Here is an 18,785-nt window from a genome sequence, read left to right as displayed (position 1 = left end):
GAGCCAAGCCTGAGGGAGAGGGAGAGGCAGCTGCAGCTGCAGGACTGTTTGGGCTTGGCAGAAGCACCGGGAGCTGGCAGGGCTCCAGCTGATTGGCTCCAGCTGATTGGAGCTTCCAGAAGCAGCTCGGAGCTGGAGGTGAACTGAAGAAAAAAAGAGGGTGAGAGAGAGGAGAGGCTATAATAGAACGTGGTTTGGGTGGGGGAAGGGGAAAAAAGACAACAGGAACGGTTTAATCCCTTTAAACAAATGTAATTAGTTTTACCGCCTTTAATTGAGTCTGTCTGTGGCTTTTAGAAAGTTTTCTTTGAAGGTAAACTGGCTTAATTTAAAGCTAAAGCTTTTCACAATCGCTGGAGCCTTTTGGCCTAGAATTGCAACATTGTGACATGTGACATGCCTGAGGCAGCTTAAAGAGTTTGTGTTTCTTTATTTTCTTGCTTTACACTTGATTCCTCTGTCTTTAAGGGTACAGGAAAGGGATTGGGGGGTGAGGGTGCATTCTTACTACACTGTGGAAGAGCTGAGAAGAGCCAACCAGCTAGCTCAGGAGTCTACAAACTTAGCAACTTTAAGACCTGTGGACTTCAACTCCCAGAATTCCTCAACCATCCATGAGGGCTGAGGAATTCTGGGAGTTGAAGTCCACAAGTCTTAAAAGTGCCAAATTTGAAGACCCCTGAACTAGCTGGTAGTGGTGCATATTAATAAACATGGGTAAATTCATCACACATTTGTCAGTACAAAGGGAAAGTGATTCAGCAAAGGAACAGCCACCGAAGAAATTAAACTTTTTTACTTTTTTTCTACAGTTTGTAATATTTTATTAGATTATAGAATAAAACACAAAAATACAAAAGCAAATAGTAGGACACAGTGGGGAGGAAAAAGTGGAAAAAGTAAGGGGGAGTAGGGGAAAAAAAACATACTTCCTCTATTGCAGCAGAAGGAAGCACTAATGTTGAACCTCAACTTTTTACTTTTCTATAATATTATAAACTAGCCATTTCTATAACAAATGAATCTAATCACTAAAACCCAAAATCCCCCCTTTTTTTAGCCATCAAGTTTTTGACACCTTGCTAAGCATTGGTGGTACTCAAATATTGTCATGTCCTAAAAGTGGTACATGGGACGCGGTGGCTCAGTGGGTTAGGATGCTGAGCTTGTCGATCAGAAGGTCGGCAGTTTGGTGGGTCAAATCCCGAGTGCCACATAACAGAGTGAATGCCTGTTACTCGTCCCAGCTTCTGCCAACCTAGCAGTTCGAAAGCACGTAAAAATGCAAGTAGAAAAATAGGGACCACTACGGTGGGAAGGTAACAGCGTTCTGTGTGCCTTTGGCGTCTAGTCATGCCCGCCACGGAGACATCCTTGGACAAGAGCTGGCTCTTCAGCTTTGAAATGGAGATGAGCACCGGCCCCTAGAGTCGGAAACAACTAGGACGCATGTGCAGGGGAACCTTTACCTTTACCTTTAAAAGTGGTACAATCTGTGAAAAGATTGAAAAGTCCTAATACACACCACTTCATAGCGCTTTACAGCCCTCTCTAAGCGGTTTGCAGTGTCAGCATATTGCCCCCAACGATCTGGGTCCTCATTTTACCAACCTCAGAAGGATGAAAGGCTGAGTCAATCTTGAACCAGTCAGGATCAAACTGCTGGCTGCGGGCAGAGTTAGCCTGCAATGCAATGCTCCTAATCCAGTCAATTATAGGGTTAGAGAAGGTTGCCTTAAAACAGCACTAGGATTGTTTATAGTCAAAATAATTCCATAAATTATTCCCATAAATAGGAGAAACTGAAGCTTTCCTTCCCTTTCATGCCACTTCCCACAGAGACAAAGCCCTTGAATGGACACCCAAGAATGGGGCTTGTCTACTACTGTAGGCACTTTTTCTCCATTTTATCCTGCTTTCACATTAGAGGATCAAAATGAGTAAGCTTCCTCCAACCCAGTCTTGGATCAGATAACCATACATTTTTTTGTTTGTTTGTTTTAATTTACAACATTAAAATAAAGCAGAAGGTGACAGCTTCCTCACCGTCTTTGTGTCAACTGACAGGACACCAAAAGTGTCTATTTCCTGATTGAATGGGTCATTTATGATCATATACTGTTGGTATGTGGAGGTATTACTCAGAGAATTACCTAAAGTATTACTCAACTCCATTGAGTAATGGAACTTATTTATTGAAAAAAAAGTCCTCTAATTTATTGTTTAATGCAGTTTTTTTTATTGAAAAGTTTTATCATACAGTTTATCTTTAACAATCCTCCCTAACCCTCCCCTATCCCTCCCTCCCTACCCCTCCCACCCCTCCCCCTCCCGACTTCCCAGAGCTAAGTACAAGGTATAAAGAACAAAAAAAAAACAATCGTAAACATTCATATGCTAACAACCATAAACTCTGAAATCCATCTCTCTCTAGCTCATATAGGGTAATTACAAACACTATTAATATAAGATATATAAAAAAAGAAAAAGAGAAAAAAAGAGGAGAAAAAAAAAGGAAGACTTATTCAAATGCTACATGAAACTTCTTAGTCCCATATTTGTTCTGGATATACTCAATCCATTTTCTCCACTCCATAACATAACGTTCTTGCGAGTGATCTTTCAAATAAGCCGAGATCTTTGCCATCTCTGCCAGGTCAGAAACCTTTAAAGTCCATTCTTCTACAGTCGGCAGTTCCTCCTTCTTCCAATATTGGCCTATTAAGAGTCTTGCTGCCGTAATTAAATTCAACATCAGCTTAGTGTCCACAACCGTAGCATCTGTAATTATACCCAACAAAAAAAGTTGCGGACAAAACTTTATCCTTTGCTTGAAAATCTTCTGCATGTTCCACCAAATTTTTATCCAAAAGGCCTTAACCTTTTTACAAGTCCACCATATATGAAAATATGTTGCATCTTCTTCACCACACCTCCAGCATTTAGGCTGATAGTTCGGATACATACTTGCCAGCTTTTTAGGATCTAAATGCCATCTGTAAAACATTTTATAAAAATTTTCTCTTAAATTTTGAGCTTGTGTAAATTTTACGTTCCTCACCCAAATCCTTTCCCATGTGTCCATTGTAATAACTTCTTGGATATTTTGGGCCGATTTAATCATACAATCCTTAACGAGTTCTGTTTCTGAGTCAATTTCTATCAAGGCAAGATATATCCGTTTAATATGTGCTGGACCCTGATTTCTGATTTGCTTTATCAGATTTTCATCAGTCATTGTAAAACCATTTTTCTGATCTTCTTTCCACCTGGCCCGTAGCTGAATATATTGAAACCAAGTCTGAACAATCTTCTCATCTCGCAAGAGACTATATGGTTTCAAACACCAGACATTTCTTTCCAAGCTTAGAATCTCCTTGTACGTAGTCACATCATGTTTGAAACCAGCATGTATATTTTCTATTGCGTGTTTTGGGATTGCCCACAATGGTATCTTACAATCTAATTTATGTCTGTACTTCTTCCAAACCCTCAACAATGCCTGTCTTAAAATATGCACTCTAAAAACATTATCTACCTTCTTATCATACAACAAATATGCATGCCAGCCAAACAACAAGTCATGGCCCTCAAGATTTAATAATCTCTCTTGTGTCAAATTGATCCAATCACTTATTCCTGCTAAAGCAGCAGCTTCATAATATAATTTAAAATTAGGCATTTTAAGACCACCTCTTTCACGAGTATCCTGTATTATCTTTAATTTAACTCGTGGCCTTTTCCCTGCCCATACAAATTTGTTGATACCTCGCTGCCATTCCTCCAAATTAGAATCTTTCTTAAGAACCGGTATCATTTGAAATAAAAATAAGAATTTAGGCAGGACATTCATTTTCACTGCTGCGGTTCGCCCCAACAAAGACAATTGCAATTTTTCCCAACTCTCCATTTCTTTTTGAATTTTCCCCCATAATTTTTCATAGTTATTTTTATATAACTTTGTATTAGAGGGCGACAAAAGCACCCCCAAATATTTAACCCTTTTAACAATCTCAAATCCAGTTAATCCTTCTAAGAGAGCCTTTTGCGAAGCTGTCATATTTTTGGCCAGAATTTTAGTTTTTTGTGTATTAACTTTAAATCCAGAAACCTTCCCATATTGTATTATTATCTCCATCAGGTCCACAACAGAGTTCTCCGGCTGGGTCACTGTAACAACCAGATCGTCTGCGAACGCTCTCAATCTATAATCCTGATCTCTAATTTGTATACCCTTAATTTTTTCCGAATTCCGTATTTTAACCAACAATATCTCCAATGTTAGTACAAATAACAAGGGCGATAACGGACACCCTTGCCTTGTGCCCTTCTCAATATTACATGCTTCTGTCAGGCTATTATTAACTATTATTCGGGCCGTTTGTTTTTGATATAATGCCCTAATTGGTTGCAAAAAATTATACCCAAAATTCATTTTATCCAAGACTTTCATCAAAAATTGCCAATTCAATTGATCAAAAGCTTTTTCAGCATCTAAAAAAATTAGCGCCGCAGGGATCTGGTTATTCCTTTCCAAAAACTCTAACACATCAACTATATGCCTCACATTATTTTTCATTTGCCTACCACTAATAAACCCCGTTTGGTCCCCATGAATCGTCTGTTGCAGAACCCTCATCAATCTATTAGCCAACACCTTAGCAAATATCTTGTAGTCTGTATTTAAAAGCGATATCGGTCTATAATTTTTAACTTGAGTAGCATCTTGGTCTTCCTTCGGAATCAAAGAAATCAAAGCAGTTCTCCAAGACGGAGGCACCTTTCCCCCCCTCTGAATTGTCTGGAACAGTTCCTTTAACAGTTTTATCATCTCTAATTGTAGATTTTTGTAATAAGCCGCAGTCAAACCATCCGTACCTGGCGCTTTGTCCACCTTCAATTCCTTAATTGCTATAAGAATTTCTTCTTCTGTTATCAGTTGATTAATCCCCTCTTTTTGTTCTTGCGTAAGAACCGGGATGCTAGCATTCTCCAAATATATATCAATGTCTTTTTCATTAATCTTCTCCTTAGCATATAATTTAGAATAAAAATCCACAAAAGCATCCTTAATAAGATCCTGTTGAAACACAACCCTTCCCTTATGCTCAATTTTATCTATATTAGAAGCCCTTTGCTTTTTCCTCAGTCTATAAGCTAACCATCTACCTGGTTTATTAGCATTGCAAAAGGTGTTGTGCCTGGCAAACCGCAAATTGGTTGCCACTTGATCAGCCATTAATTTGTCAAATTGTCCTTTTAATAGCTTAATAACCTCCTTAGTCTTCACATCCGCTGGATTCAAAATCAAAGCCTTTTCTTTTTCCTTAATTTCATTCTCCAATTCTTTCCTCCTGGCTTCCAAAATACGTCTATGTTTATTGTTCATATATATCAACACCCCTCTCATATAGGCCTTGCTAGCATCCCAAACCATGTCCATAGAAGTGTCTTTGTTCATATTAATTTCAAAAAAATCCTTCATCCGCTGTTTACATTCTTCCACATTTTTCTGATTTCTAAACAAATTCTCATTTATGCGCCACGAGCGCCTATCTCTATTCTCCTTATTAATCTCTAGCCAGACTGGGCTGTGATCAGAAATAGTTCTTGCACATATCTTCACCTTTTTAATCCTTGAAAAAAAGTCATTAGTCAGCAAAATAAAATCGATCCTGGAAAAAGATTGATGTCTGTCAGAAAAAAAAGTATAATCCTTTTCATGCAAATGTATTTCACGCCAAATATCTCGCAGTTCCAAGTCATCCTTCATTTCAAAAAAGGATTTAGGCAGTCTAGCATGACTTGGAACGTGTTTAAAAGAACCAGCCTTATCCATCTGTACATCCAAAACACCATTCCAGTCCCCCATAAAAATGAACGATTTATAATCCAACTGAGTAAGCTTTGTGTGAAGTAAACTAAAAAAATCAGCTTGTTGTTGATTAGGAGCATATAATCCAACTAAAAGCGTCTTTTTACCTTCTAACAGCAACTCTATCATAACGTATCTTCCATGCTTATCTGCTTCAATTAAGTCCGCTGTTAAGGCACTTTTAACATAAACAACCACTCCATTTTTCTTATTCATTGCAGAAGCAACAAATTGCGTGCCCAACCTTAAGTTCAATAAATACTTTTGGTCCATAGCCCTAATATGCATTTCTTGCAAACATATAACATCTATCTTGAATTGTTTTAAATATTGAAAAACTTTCTTCCTCTTCTGTGGTGAATTTAGTCCATTAACGTTCCAAGTTAAAAATTTAGTCGCCATGCATGTCATCCCAAAGCTGTTGGAGCACATCTTTAATAGGCTCTCCTTTAGGCCGTGCTCCTCCCACTGCTTGGCTGTAAGTACGTTTTGGAAGTTCCATAGACTTCTGCTGATCTTGTTCTTTTATTTTTTTTGCTCGTTTTAAAGCAGCACGCATCACCCTCTGCTCTCCAGGATCAGCCAAAGAAGTTGTAGCTTGATCTCCTCCAGCACCATTCTCCTCTGTATGTCCAGCTTCAGCCTCTTGAAGTTTTCCTTATCCAGATCCCTTTGCAGCTTCCAGAAGTGATAGTGGGGTTGCTTTTAAAACATTGTTATAAAAATCCCGCGCCTGTGTCACAGTGACCAGACGGTACCTTTTGCCTTCATGCATCGCCACCAATCCAACTGGAATCTCCCATCTGAACCTTATATCACGTTGTTTGAGCTCCTGCACAAGAAATGCATAATCTTTTCTTCTCCTTAAGATCTTTGGAGGAATTTCTTTTAAAACCAAAACTTCTTGGTCAGCAATCACAACTTTAGTATCATAGGCAGCTTGAATAACTTCATCTCTAATTTCCCTCTTTGCAAAATATACCACCACATCTCTAGGTAACTTTTTCTGTCTAGCAATCCATGAATTAACACGGAACACTTTATCCATGCCTCCCTTTATTTCAGATGCTGGCTGACCCAATACTGCTTCCAGAGCTTCAGAAATCAGCTGCTTTAGATCTTCCTTAACATTTTCTTTTAAACCTCTGATTCTAACAGCATATTGCATCTGGTAATATTGAACTAGACACAGTTCTCTGTCCATTTTGTCTCTTAAATCTTCATTCTCCAATACCTTTGCTTCTAATATGGCATTCTTTTGAGTCAGGTCCTCCACTTTTTCATCCAGATCTTGCACACATTCAGCCACACTACGCACTGTAGACAAAATGTCTACCCTCATCGCACTGAACTTCTCCTCCATCCTCTCCTCCAATTTCTCCTCCATCTTTGCCAATTTATCACCCATTGATTCCAAAATTACCTGGGCATGTTTTTCAAGAGCATCTTGTAAGTCCTTTGATGTCAGTGCAGCAGGAGGAAGCAAAGCTTGCAATGATGTCTGTTGCACCGGAGAAGTTCCAGCACTCCGAAGAGTTTTTGGGGGAGGTTTAGCCGCCATCTTTTTACTTTCACTTGTGACACACTTTCACTTTAAGTTTATAAAGTCCATTAAGCTAGAGAGCAAGAATAAAAGTCCTCTTCACCTTATCCTCCTGTACCGCTCTGCCTGCTCTTTTTATTCCATGGTCTTTCCTTCTGGCAGGGGTGGTCGCAAACGCCTGGCTCCGCTCCAGAAATCACGGAGCAGAGACGCTGAACAGCTGGGAGCAACCCAGGCTACGGGGGAGTTCAATCCTTCAGCCGCCCAAGCTTTAAGCTCAGGCGGCCCCGGAGAACTCAACCCCTACCTGGGGCCTCTCCCCCTCCTCTTCTCCCGAGGAGGGGGCTTCAAATTCACCTGAACAGCTGATCGGCGCTGTTTCGGGTGAAAACAACACAGCTGAGCCGCGGGCAGCCCGAAAAGGCTGTCTCCGGCGCCGCGCCGCCACCGGAAGTCTGTTTAATGCAGTTTTTTTGAATGAAAAAAGTTGAAAGGAAGTATTTGGTGGTAGTTCTATCATTATATGAAGATATATAACAAGAACCAGTTTGGTGCAGTGGTTAACGTGCTGGCCTAGAAATCAGCCCCACAACTGTAGCTGGTTGGTTGACTATGGGACAGTCACACACACTCTCTCAGCCTAACCCACTTCACAAGATTGTTGTGGGGAAAATAGGAGGGAGGAATGTTAAATATTTCATCATCTTGAATGATATATATATATATATATAAATATAAACAAATAAAAAGGAGACTAAACAACAACAACAACAACAACAACAACAACAACAACAATAATAATAATAATAATAATAATAATAATAATAATAATAATAATAATAATAATAATAATAATAATAAATGTTGATCCAGGGCCTGGAAGACTAGTAAGGGACCTAAAGAAGACTAGTAAGATCTACATAAACCCTTGCTAGAAGTAGATGTTCTATCTGATGCCACACGCATTGTTAGATCAAAGCAATCATCTATATTATTGGAAATTAATTACTTGATAGGGCTCGCAACTTGGGTGTCCTCCTGGATTCACGACTCAATTTTGAAGACCACATAGGAGCCATGACCAGGGGGGCTTTTGCACAGGTTCGCCTGGTGCACCAGTTGCGTCCCTATCTGGACCGAGATGCCCTACACACAGTTACTCATGCGCTCGTGACCTCCCGTTTGGACTACTGCAACGCTCTCTACATGGGGCTGCCCTTGAAGACCACCCGGAGGCTTCAACTGGTGCAGAATGCGGCCGCGCGAGTTGTAATGGGGGTCTCCCGATACTCCCATGTAACACCTCTACTCCGCGAGCTACATTGGCTTCCGGTTGCCCTCCGGGTGAAATTCAAGGTGCTGGTTATCACCTATAAAGCCCTACATGGCCTGGGTCCGGGGTATTTGAGGGAACACCTGCTGCCGGCATCAAATGCCCTTCGCCCAGTGCGCTCCCACAGGGAGGGTCTGCTCAGGGTCCCACCGGTAAGAGATTGCCGGCGGGTGACACCCAGGGATAGGGCCTTCTCAGTGGGGGCGCCTGCCCTCTGGAACCAGCTGCCAATGGAGCTGAGGACTGCCCCCGACCTCCGGTCATTCCGCCGGGGCCTGAAGACCTGGCTCTTCGAGCTCTCGGGCCCAGGCTGAGGAGTAATTTATTTTAATCGGGGTTTTAATTGCACAGGGTTAGTTTAATTTTTTTTTAAATTGGTTTTAACTTTTGTATTGCTGGTTTTTTAACTCCCTGTAAACCGCCCTGAGTCCTCAGGGAAAGGGCGGTATATAAATGTAATAAAATAAATAAAATAAATAAATACTTCTGTATGCTACATGATTCAAACCGTATAGCTGGGTTCACACACGATAGTTTGTTAAAGAACTCACAAAAGGCCACAGAATTTTGTGAAACCTGATCAGGTTTCTACTGGCAAAATGGAGAACAGAGGTTCAACTGATCTTTAAGAAATGGCTAATATTATAGGTCTGATTGATTGACTGATTAATTGATTATATGCCATAAGGTCATTGTCAATTCTTAGAAACACATAGACTTTCTCCATAATGATCTGTCCCTAACCTGGTCCCGCAGCCCTTTCCAATGGGGCACCCATAACTACTCTAACTGAGTCTATCCACCTTTATTTATTCAATTTATATACCACCCTTCTCCCATAGGACTCAGGGCGGTTCACAAGGTTTTTAAAAACAGTACAACCAATTACAAAAAATTACAAAAAATGCCGATTGTCCTCTTTTCTCAATGCTATAAGTCTAGTCTCCATCAAAATATCCACAGCTTTATATCTTTTCAATGGCATTACATCAATTCATTTATCACTATATCACACAATATCACAAAGTTTGAGACAGGCAATTTGTTTCGTCAAACAAAGCAATAAAAGAGAATTAGATCTACCAACATTTTCTCTCTCTTTGATATTTTTAACAGCAGTCATGCATGGATTTGATCATTTTCTGACTTTTTTTCTCCTCAGACAATTTTTTTTTACATTTTAAAGGCCTAAGGAGGGGACCTATTTGTGGGGAAATCTAAAAAATGAGTTAATTCTTAAAACTATACTTGGAATAAAAAGAAAAATCGATCCAGTCATTTCATCTATGGCAGACATGTCAAACACAAGGCCCGGGGGCCGGATCCGGCCCGCGAAGTGGTTTCATGCGGCCCGCGAAGCCATCCTGGAAACAGTGAGGGAACGGCCCCCACTGCCTTGGCCCTGGCCCAGAGACCCTCCTCCTGCCGGAGACCCTCAGATCTGTCCCACTCCTGCCCAGGCCCCCATAGGCACCCTTGATGCGAACGATGTAGAGCTGGCCACGCCCACCCAGTAGGCCATATGCACTCTAGCCACGCCTACCCAGTAGGCCACACCCACCCTGGCCACACCCACCTGGCCCCCTGAGGGCAACCGCCATGCTGATGCGGCCCTCCATGAAATTGAGTTTGACACCCCTGATCTATGGAGATTCTCAGTCTCATGGTTGTTCCAAAGGTGCTTTTTTAAAAGGCAACTGGACTTTGTTTCTCCTTGAAGACGTTTCCTTTCCTCATTCTTCAGTTCATGAGGAAGCTTCTGGAACTGAAGAAGCAAAATGTCTTTCAGGAAAAACAAATCCAGTCATTTCAAATAGTCGATCTTAAATAGGAGGGGGAGCTTTTCTTGTTCCCCATCTCCTTAGAACTGCCTTAGTTTTAGTGGATTGGCTTAGTATTTGATAGACTTGAGGGCTCAGCATCATTTGAATCTACAGTTCCAAAAACCATAAAGCAGGGGTGTCAAACTCAATTTCATCGAGGGCCGCATCAGCATTGCGGTTGCCCTCAAGGGGCTGGGTGGGTATGGCCAGGGTGGGTGTGGCCTACTGGGTGGGCGTGGCTAGAGTGCCTATGGCCTACTGGGTGGGCATGGCCAGCTCTACAATGTTTGCATCAAGGGTGCCTATAGGGGGCTGGGCAGGAGTGGGACAGATCTGAGGGTCTCTGTCAGTCTAGTCTCTGGGCCAGGGCCAAGGCAGTGGGGGCCATTCCCTCACTGTTTCCAGGATGGCTTCGTGGGCCACATGAAACCACTTTGCGGGCCTGATCCGTCCCCCGGGCCTTGTGTTTGACATGTCTGCCATAAAGGAATTGAGTCTCTTTTTCTTCCCTCCCTCATACCTAAAAATTACCCCTTTGTTTTTCTCCATAGTTACAAGGGTGGCCTCTTTATCTTTCTTGAAGTGAAACAGCCTGGAATGCATTTGCACTATGAAATGTATATGGTATTTATAGAACAGTTTTTGCTATTCAGATATCTGGGCTTATCGTGCTTACTGAATCATTTATATGCAAATGTGATGTTTCATAAAGACAGACTAAAGGTGAACAACGAAATAAAAGCACATCAAGCTGCAGTGGTAAATCTCTGGCAAGCAAGGTGCACAAAAGTCTCTTCTACTTCAAAGGAAACCCCCAGGTTGATTCTCAAAGAGGAGAGGAGAGAATTATTGTGGTCTGTTGCTCCTTGAAGCCTACAGATTGCTCGTCTTGGAAAATAATACTTTGCTTTAATTATACATGTCTTGCCTCTGTCCCTCTACTACTCCCTATCGGTTTCTTGCTATATAACATGGTGGCTTGCAGTCAGATCACCTCCTCTCCTGGGGTATGGGATAAAGAAAAATGATGTTACAGTAAAGCAGAAGAAGCAGCAGCTTTGAGGATTGCCCATTTGTGATAGGACCCAAACTCCAAGTGTCACATTCCCATTGTCTTTAACAAGTAGAGACACGCCTCATTTTAGTGGTATGTCATACTCACGTTTCATAAAGATGTATTTAATTTATATTATGTGAAGGAGAATATATGGACTCTTTGAGTCACATTTAATGCCCTCTCCCTCTCTCCCATTTATGAAACTGATTAACTTTACTGTTTTGGCTTTGCCAGAGAGATACTTCCTATCTCTGTTTTCATTAATTGCTGTAGAAGCTGAATCATATCTCTAGCATTTGTAATCTCCTGAAGTATTTCTAGGTGAAAATCTGGCATGGGTTGATGCCTAACTGGGCAGCTTCCAGTAAATACAGTTTTCATTTTACTTTTCAAAAGAAGTCACTGAGACGAGTCAAAAAAAAAACAAGTAGTGATCTTCTGGTGAACTTTAAAAATCCAATTTTATCTAAGTTCAGATAATCTACCTGATGTCTTTTCTATCAATTATACATCAACATCTGTAAAATATTTTTATACCAGGATTGTAATTTATTGCAATTCAGCTTTGCTCTATTAAAGTGATATCTGTGATCAGTTATCCAAGAAAAGTACTTTTGTATTTGTTTAGGACCTAAGAAGATGTAAAATTACAAATTGTTGTTGTTGTTGTTAGTTGCGAAGTCGTGTCCAACCCATCGCGACCCCATGGACAACGTTCCTCCAGGCCTTCCTGTCCTCTACCATCTTCTGGAGTCCATTTAAGCTCACGCCTACTGCTTCAGTGACTCCATCCAGCCACCTCATTCTCTGTCATCCCCTTCTTCTCTTGCCCTCAACCTTTCCCAGCATTAGGCTCTTCTGCAGTGAGTCCTTCCTTCTCATTAGGTGAAAATTACAAATAGATGTAAGTAATAAGAAAATCGGAATCCCTTGGTCTAGAGATGGATCCAACAAGAATATTTTTTAAAAAAGATTGGCTTTATATGGTAAAGATCAATACATTCAAAGAAACCTTGGTATACAAGATATAGGTGCATGCACAATTATCTCCAGTGTCTGTCCTCTGGAGCAAAGTCCTCCCCTAAGATCCAGATGTCCCCCCCCACCTGCTTTTTCAAAGGGTCCTGCTTTTGGTTCAGCCTTTAGAGAGATTGATTGAAGGCTCCTTTTGAAGATGTGGTGGTGGTTTTTGTTTTTGTTTGTTTGTTTTGCTCTTGTCCAGTTTGTTGTCTTTTATTCCTTGTTCGTGTTTATTATTTTATGTATTTATTTGAATCCCGCCTTTATTATTTTTACAAATATCTCAGGGCGGCGAACATATCCTACACACCTTCCCCCTCTAGTTTTCCCCAGAACAACAACCCTGTGAGGTGGATTGGGCTGAGACAGAATGACTGGTCCAAAGTCACCCAGCTGGCTTTCGTGGCTAAGGTGAGACTAGATCTCATGGCCTCCTGCTTTTTAGCCTGGTGCTTTAACCACTAAACCACACTACCTCTCATGTCATATTCCTTTTATTGTGAACCACCGTGTCAGCCGAACCAGATAGATTAGACCAGGGGTAGGCAACCTTGGCTCTTTTATGACTCGTGGACTTCAACTCCCAGAATTCCTGAGCCAGCCATGCTGAGGGAAAAGGGAGAGGTTTCCAAGCTGAGCCATGCTGGCTCAGGAATTCTGGGAGTTGAAGTCCACGAGTCATAAAAGAGCCAAGGTTGCCTACCCCTGGATTAGACTAAGAAACCAAGGCCATGTAGGTCAGAACTACTTATACCTGTAAACAGCTCCAGTAGCAGAATCTTGCAAGTTTTATCTTTTTTCCACATTTTTTTTTCTTTTGTTGGTCCTGGCTCAAGTCCCGCTTATCTGACTGTTGCCTTGGTAGTGGCTTTTCCTCCTGCCCTTCAAACAGCCAACCAGACCTGGGTGACTGAGAATCTCCATAGACATTTAGCCAACCACATACCGATAGTATTTTCATTTTCTAATATGTATTACAGGGAGTTCTCGGTTTACAACTTTTCATTTAGTGGCCATTCAAAGTTACAATGGCATTGAAAAAAGTGACCTAGGACCATTTTTCACACGTACGATTGTTGCAGCATTCCCCCATGGTTACATGATCAAAAATTCAAATGCTTGTCAACTGGCTCATATTTATGACGGTTGCAATGTCCCGGGGACATGTGATCACCTTTTGTGACCTTCTGACAAGCAAAGTCAATGGGTGAGCCAGATTCGCATTAGAACTGTGTTACTAACTTAACAACTGTGGCAAGAGAGGTTGTAAAATGGGGCAAAACTCACTTAACAACTGTCTCACTTAGCAATGGAAATTTTGGGCTCAGTTGTGGTCATAAGTCAAGGACTACCTGAACTCTAGGTTATTATGCTAGACTGCCATTAATTAATTAATGGCACTGTTTAATTACTTTTTAATAATTTTTAATTTTTGTATCTTGTTTTTATGTATTGCCCTGTTCACCGCCCTGAGTCCTTCGGGAGAAGGGCGGTATAGAAATTAAATTAATAAATAAATAAATAATAAATAATTAACATGCCAAAAGATTGGTCTATTGACTTCTGGAATAACTTTAGTTAATACAAATGACCTATGCTCCAATTCACTGCATGTGTTTTTCAACATCATATGCACAATAGATTTTTTTCTTTCTACAGTACCTAGGGGTATTTTATGGAAATGTTTAAGGAGCTACAGCCCACCTTTCCACCTGGAACCATTTAACCAAAGAAAAACTTTTAATAGTACAGCAGTACCTTGGTACTTAACTGCTTTGAAACTCATCGAATTTGGTACTCAACGCATTTTGACATGAATTTTTTTCCCCCAGTACTCATTGTTGGTTTGGTACTCAACACACAAGCCAGAACATGTCAGTGTCAGCTGCCTTGTGACTCACTACATTATTCCTTATGGGAAAAATTTTGTTTGGTACTCATCGATTTTGGTACTCATCGTGTGTTCTGGAACCCATTAATGATGAGTACCGAGGTACCACCATACATGATTGAAACCATTTCTCTCCACCCTCACTTCTTAAGCACTGACAAAACTTGAAAACAGAAAACGTTAACTGAAAATATTCAAACTCTTCTCCTTTTACACCATGATCACATTAGACCTCCAGAACTTTTTCCTGTGAAGTGGTCATGCAGTGGATGATGCTGCCCTGGTTTTTTTTTTTCAATGGGTGTTCAAGATAAATTTGTCAGGAACACAGCAAAGCTTTCAGAAATGCCAGGCTGGCAGTAGGCAGTTTCCTTCTCCTAGGAGTCAGAAACCATGTGACTTTCCTTTAGAAACACTCACATCTGTTGGTGTATCACTGATTCTGCCTCTACAACAAACAACTCTGTGTTGCCGTCCTTCCTTGGAAATTGGATTAGATCCTTCGTAGGGCTTCTCTGATGCATGCAAAAACTCAAGTACTTTGTGAAAAGGAAAGAAAGTGGATCTTTAGAGCTACGTTGAAACAGTCATAAGACTGAGATAAAATTGTAAGTTATACTTGCAAAAAAATAAATATATCAGAGAAACCGAATTTTGTGTCTTGTGATTTTTAAGCACTGTGAGAAAATACCATTTTTTAGGCATGGTGAGCAAGTACCGTGATTTTTAACCACAGTGGGAAAGTACCATTTGAGAAATCACTTTTCTTCTATTTTGGAAATGGAGCAGCACGTAAGCCAAAATAAACAAAAACAAGCACAGAAAGTTAGGAACTGAAAAGGATCTGAACACCAATCAAGTCACAAGTCTTTCTATCCTTTTGTTCTGTACCAGCCTGCTACCGGCCCTGCAGAAAAGGCAGGGACAACCCCTTTACAAACGGCAAGAGGCTGGAATTAAGCCTGCCAAATTTATTAAGATAAAACAGAGCAAAACAAGACACCAACCATGAAACAGGAGCTATGAAACAGGAACTAATCAAGCGGTTGCCTTCAGCAAACCAGCCCTCCCACGCATTCCCCTTTTATACAATTCAGGGCGTGGCTTCTCTCTGCCTCCTTCCGAGGTGCCCCATTGCCTTCCTCTGTTTACTCCTGATTGACTGCCTCCTGCGTCAGGCGTCCTTGAACAGGGCCAGCTGTGGGTCATCTTCATCCACGCTGTCAGGCTCACACAGCTGGGTCTCCGTCGTGACTAGGTGGGAGGGGCCTGGCTGAGGGCTTTCATCAGCAAGATCTTCAACCCCCTCAGCAAGCTCTTCAACACCCCCCTCCTCCTCTGAGTCATCCAACCCAACTGCCGAACCCACAGGCTGACCCTGAATCACAACACCTTTGCTACTCTCCTGCAAAAAATAATAATTAAAAAAAATAGCAAATCAAGACTTTTCAAAGAAATGTATTGCAAACGACACCATAAGGTGGAATGTTACAATAATACTTGCTTCCAGTAAAAGAACACCACAGAGCAAGACATTAGAGACATTGTGTCAGTGCCATGCTAGGGAAAGAATTGTAAGTGTTTGGGGATCTAACAAAATGCAATAGCTATCTCTTCCCTTTCCCAAGGTAAAATTCCTTTAAAATATAATGTAGAACAAATAATCAACTCATAACACAGATACAAGAGTCAGGAGTTTATTTAAATTGCATCATTTCCACAGCGCTCATGAAATACAGATTCAGCCATGTTTTAAACGCATATCAATAGACAATTATTTTACAAATTGTTATGAAGTAAAGAATGTACACTTCGGCTTTCCTAACTTGACTATACACATAAAAGGGAGATTTGTGTCAGTATTTGGACTGAATTATAGTAAGGGAAAATATCTTCCCATATGCTGCTTATGAAAATGAGAAGTTACATATAGAACAATATCAACTGTAATTTTAAATTACTCTTCACAATCAGCAAAAAAACCCTTCACAAATTTAACATTCTCCTTGAGAATACCTTTCAGCTCGCTGGACAATAAAAGGCTCCCAGTTTTATAGTTATAATGCATAAAGGATTCTAACATTAACAAGGAGCATTGTCCTTTTACAAGATCAAATTACACTCACACCAGAGGGAAGCATGTGATTTGACAGGCACACCCTAATATCAACATATATACTTGCTGTTTCTCAATAATGAGCAAAGCAGTTTAGGATGTGAAGGTGAGTTTGCTCTTCTCAGGTGTGAATAAATCAAGGGCTCAGTCCCAGAAGTGGCCCTACTATAGTTCCCCCCCCATATTTCATCCGTTCAGCTGGGGGGGTCTGATTGACAGAAGCTTACTTGAACATAAAAACATCTTTCAATGTGATTTGAGTGTTTAATAGAGCATAATTCCAAAAGAAAGATCCTGTCATTCAAGCAAATGCAGGCACCTCTGCTTCAGATCACCCAACTAAAGCTTACGGTGGTCAGAGAAAGCAACTTTAGATTTAGGTTCATTAGAGTTCATTTTCATTGGTAGTAAAGGAAGCCCTGGGAAAAATCTCTTGTTCACGACAAAGAATGGCATTTGCATGTCTAGGTGTTCTGAAAAGAAATATTTGAGAAAACTCTTCCATTCATTTTTCTCATGCCACACAGGGACGAGTCAGAATACGCTTTGGATGTATCTGATCTCATGATATAGGCTCACTTTTGGGAATGGGGTTCATAGCTCAACTGTGAGATATCTGAAACTGCAGCCATGGTGGAATTGCTGCAGGATCTTCAAGGTTGACTCAGCCTTCCATCCTTCCAAGGCTGGTAAAATGAGGACTTGGTTTGTTGGGGCGGGCAATATGCTGGTTCTATAAACTGCTTAGAGAAGGCTGTCAAGCACTGTCAAGCGCTATATAAGTCTAAGTGCTATTAATTATTGCTATTTTTCAGGAAGCATTTTCTGCCTTCCAACTATTTTGCTTCTCCAACCCCCTTCCAGGGTAAAAGTTCAGCTACTGTGCTGGACAAAAGCTATGGCTCTCTGCATTTCAAAGAAGAGATTAGCAAGAGGGACTGGGAATACAAAACATGGTGGGGTGAAATTGTGCTAAGATTGCAGCCTTGTGCCCATGTTCAGCACCAAGCTCCCTTAAATTCAGCAGAATGCTGCCGAAGTTGTGGATGCTCCAGTCTGCGGAAAAACCTCTCTCCACGTAACCGGTACCTGGTGCCCAAAAGATTGGGGACCTCTGGTATAGGGTCTCCTGCTCAAGCAGGGCATTGGACTAGAAGACCTCCAAGGTCCCTTCCAACTCTGTTATTTTGTATTCTATTCTGTAAATATCATAAGCTTGTAAGCCGCCCTGAGTCTTCGGAGAAGGGCGGGATATAAATGGAATTAAAATAAAAAATAAAAAATAAAAAAATAAAATAAGGTGTATATGAAGTGTATTTCCAAGTCTTCCCACATAGGAAAAGGGATCTTACATATTTCCTTTTTTACTCCCATCCTCAAGATTCATTTGGGTTTTTTAAACTGATGTTTTCAAACATATTTGAAGGCTGTTGCAAATGGGCAGAATGTGGGTTGAAGTAAGACATTGGAAGGTCTTGCATGATGCAAACCACCAGAGAAAGAGCATAACAAGAGACATACCTCTCAGCTTCCTCATTACTGGAATATGTACAGGAATCTATACCAGGCTATACCAGTGTTTCTCTGAAATACTTTTCTCCTTTGGGGAAAAAAGACCCCACAGCAATTTTCAAACTGGTTGGCAAAAAAAAGCAGAAAGAAATGTAGGGCACTGCATTGGTTTTCTTACAGCAGTTCCTCAGTTCCTCAGAAGCAAAAATGTCTCGACTCAGTAAAATTTACATGAGGGAAGTGGAAATTAGCCCCCAGTCTTAATCAGGGTGTGGTTTGAAGTAGCTATTTCTAAACATATAAATCAAAAACCTTTTGGTTCTGCAAAAGTAATACATAAAGTAACCTAGATTTCTGCTGAAGAATAAGTGAAGACCCATATACTATTTTGGCAAACTGATATACAAGTCATAGGAGAAATCAAGTCTGGAAATTCACATTCCCAGGGAAAAGGCTTTTATAATTAAAATCCCATCTTAAAAGAGAAAACACCGCTACTTTCTAATTAATAGCAGGATATTTACCATTGTGTTTATGCTTTGTGTCTGTACGGCAAGCCATTTTGTACTGTCTAAATGAAAGACAATGCTTAATAAGCAAAGTTAGTTATAAAAA

This window comes from Vipera ursinii (genome assembly GCF_947247035.1).
Source record: "Vipera ursinii genome assembly, chromosome: 1".
Classification (NCBI taxonomy): domain Eukaryota; kingdom Metazoa; phylum Chordata; class Lepidosauria; order Squamata; family Viperidae; genus Vipera; species Vipera ursinii.
This window is presented reverse-complemented; position numbering follows the sequence as displayed.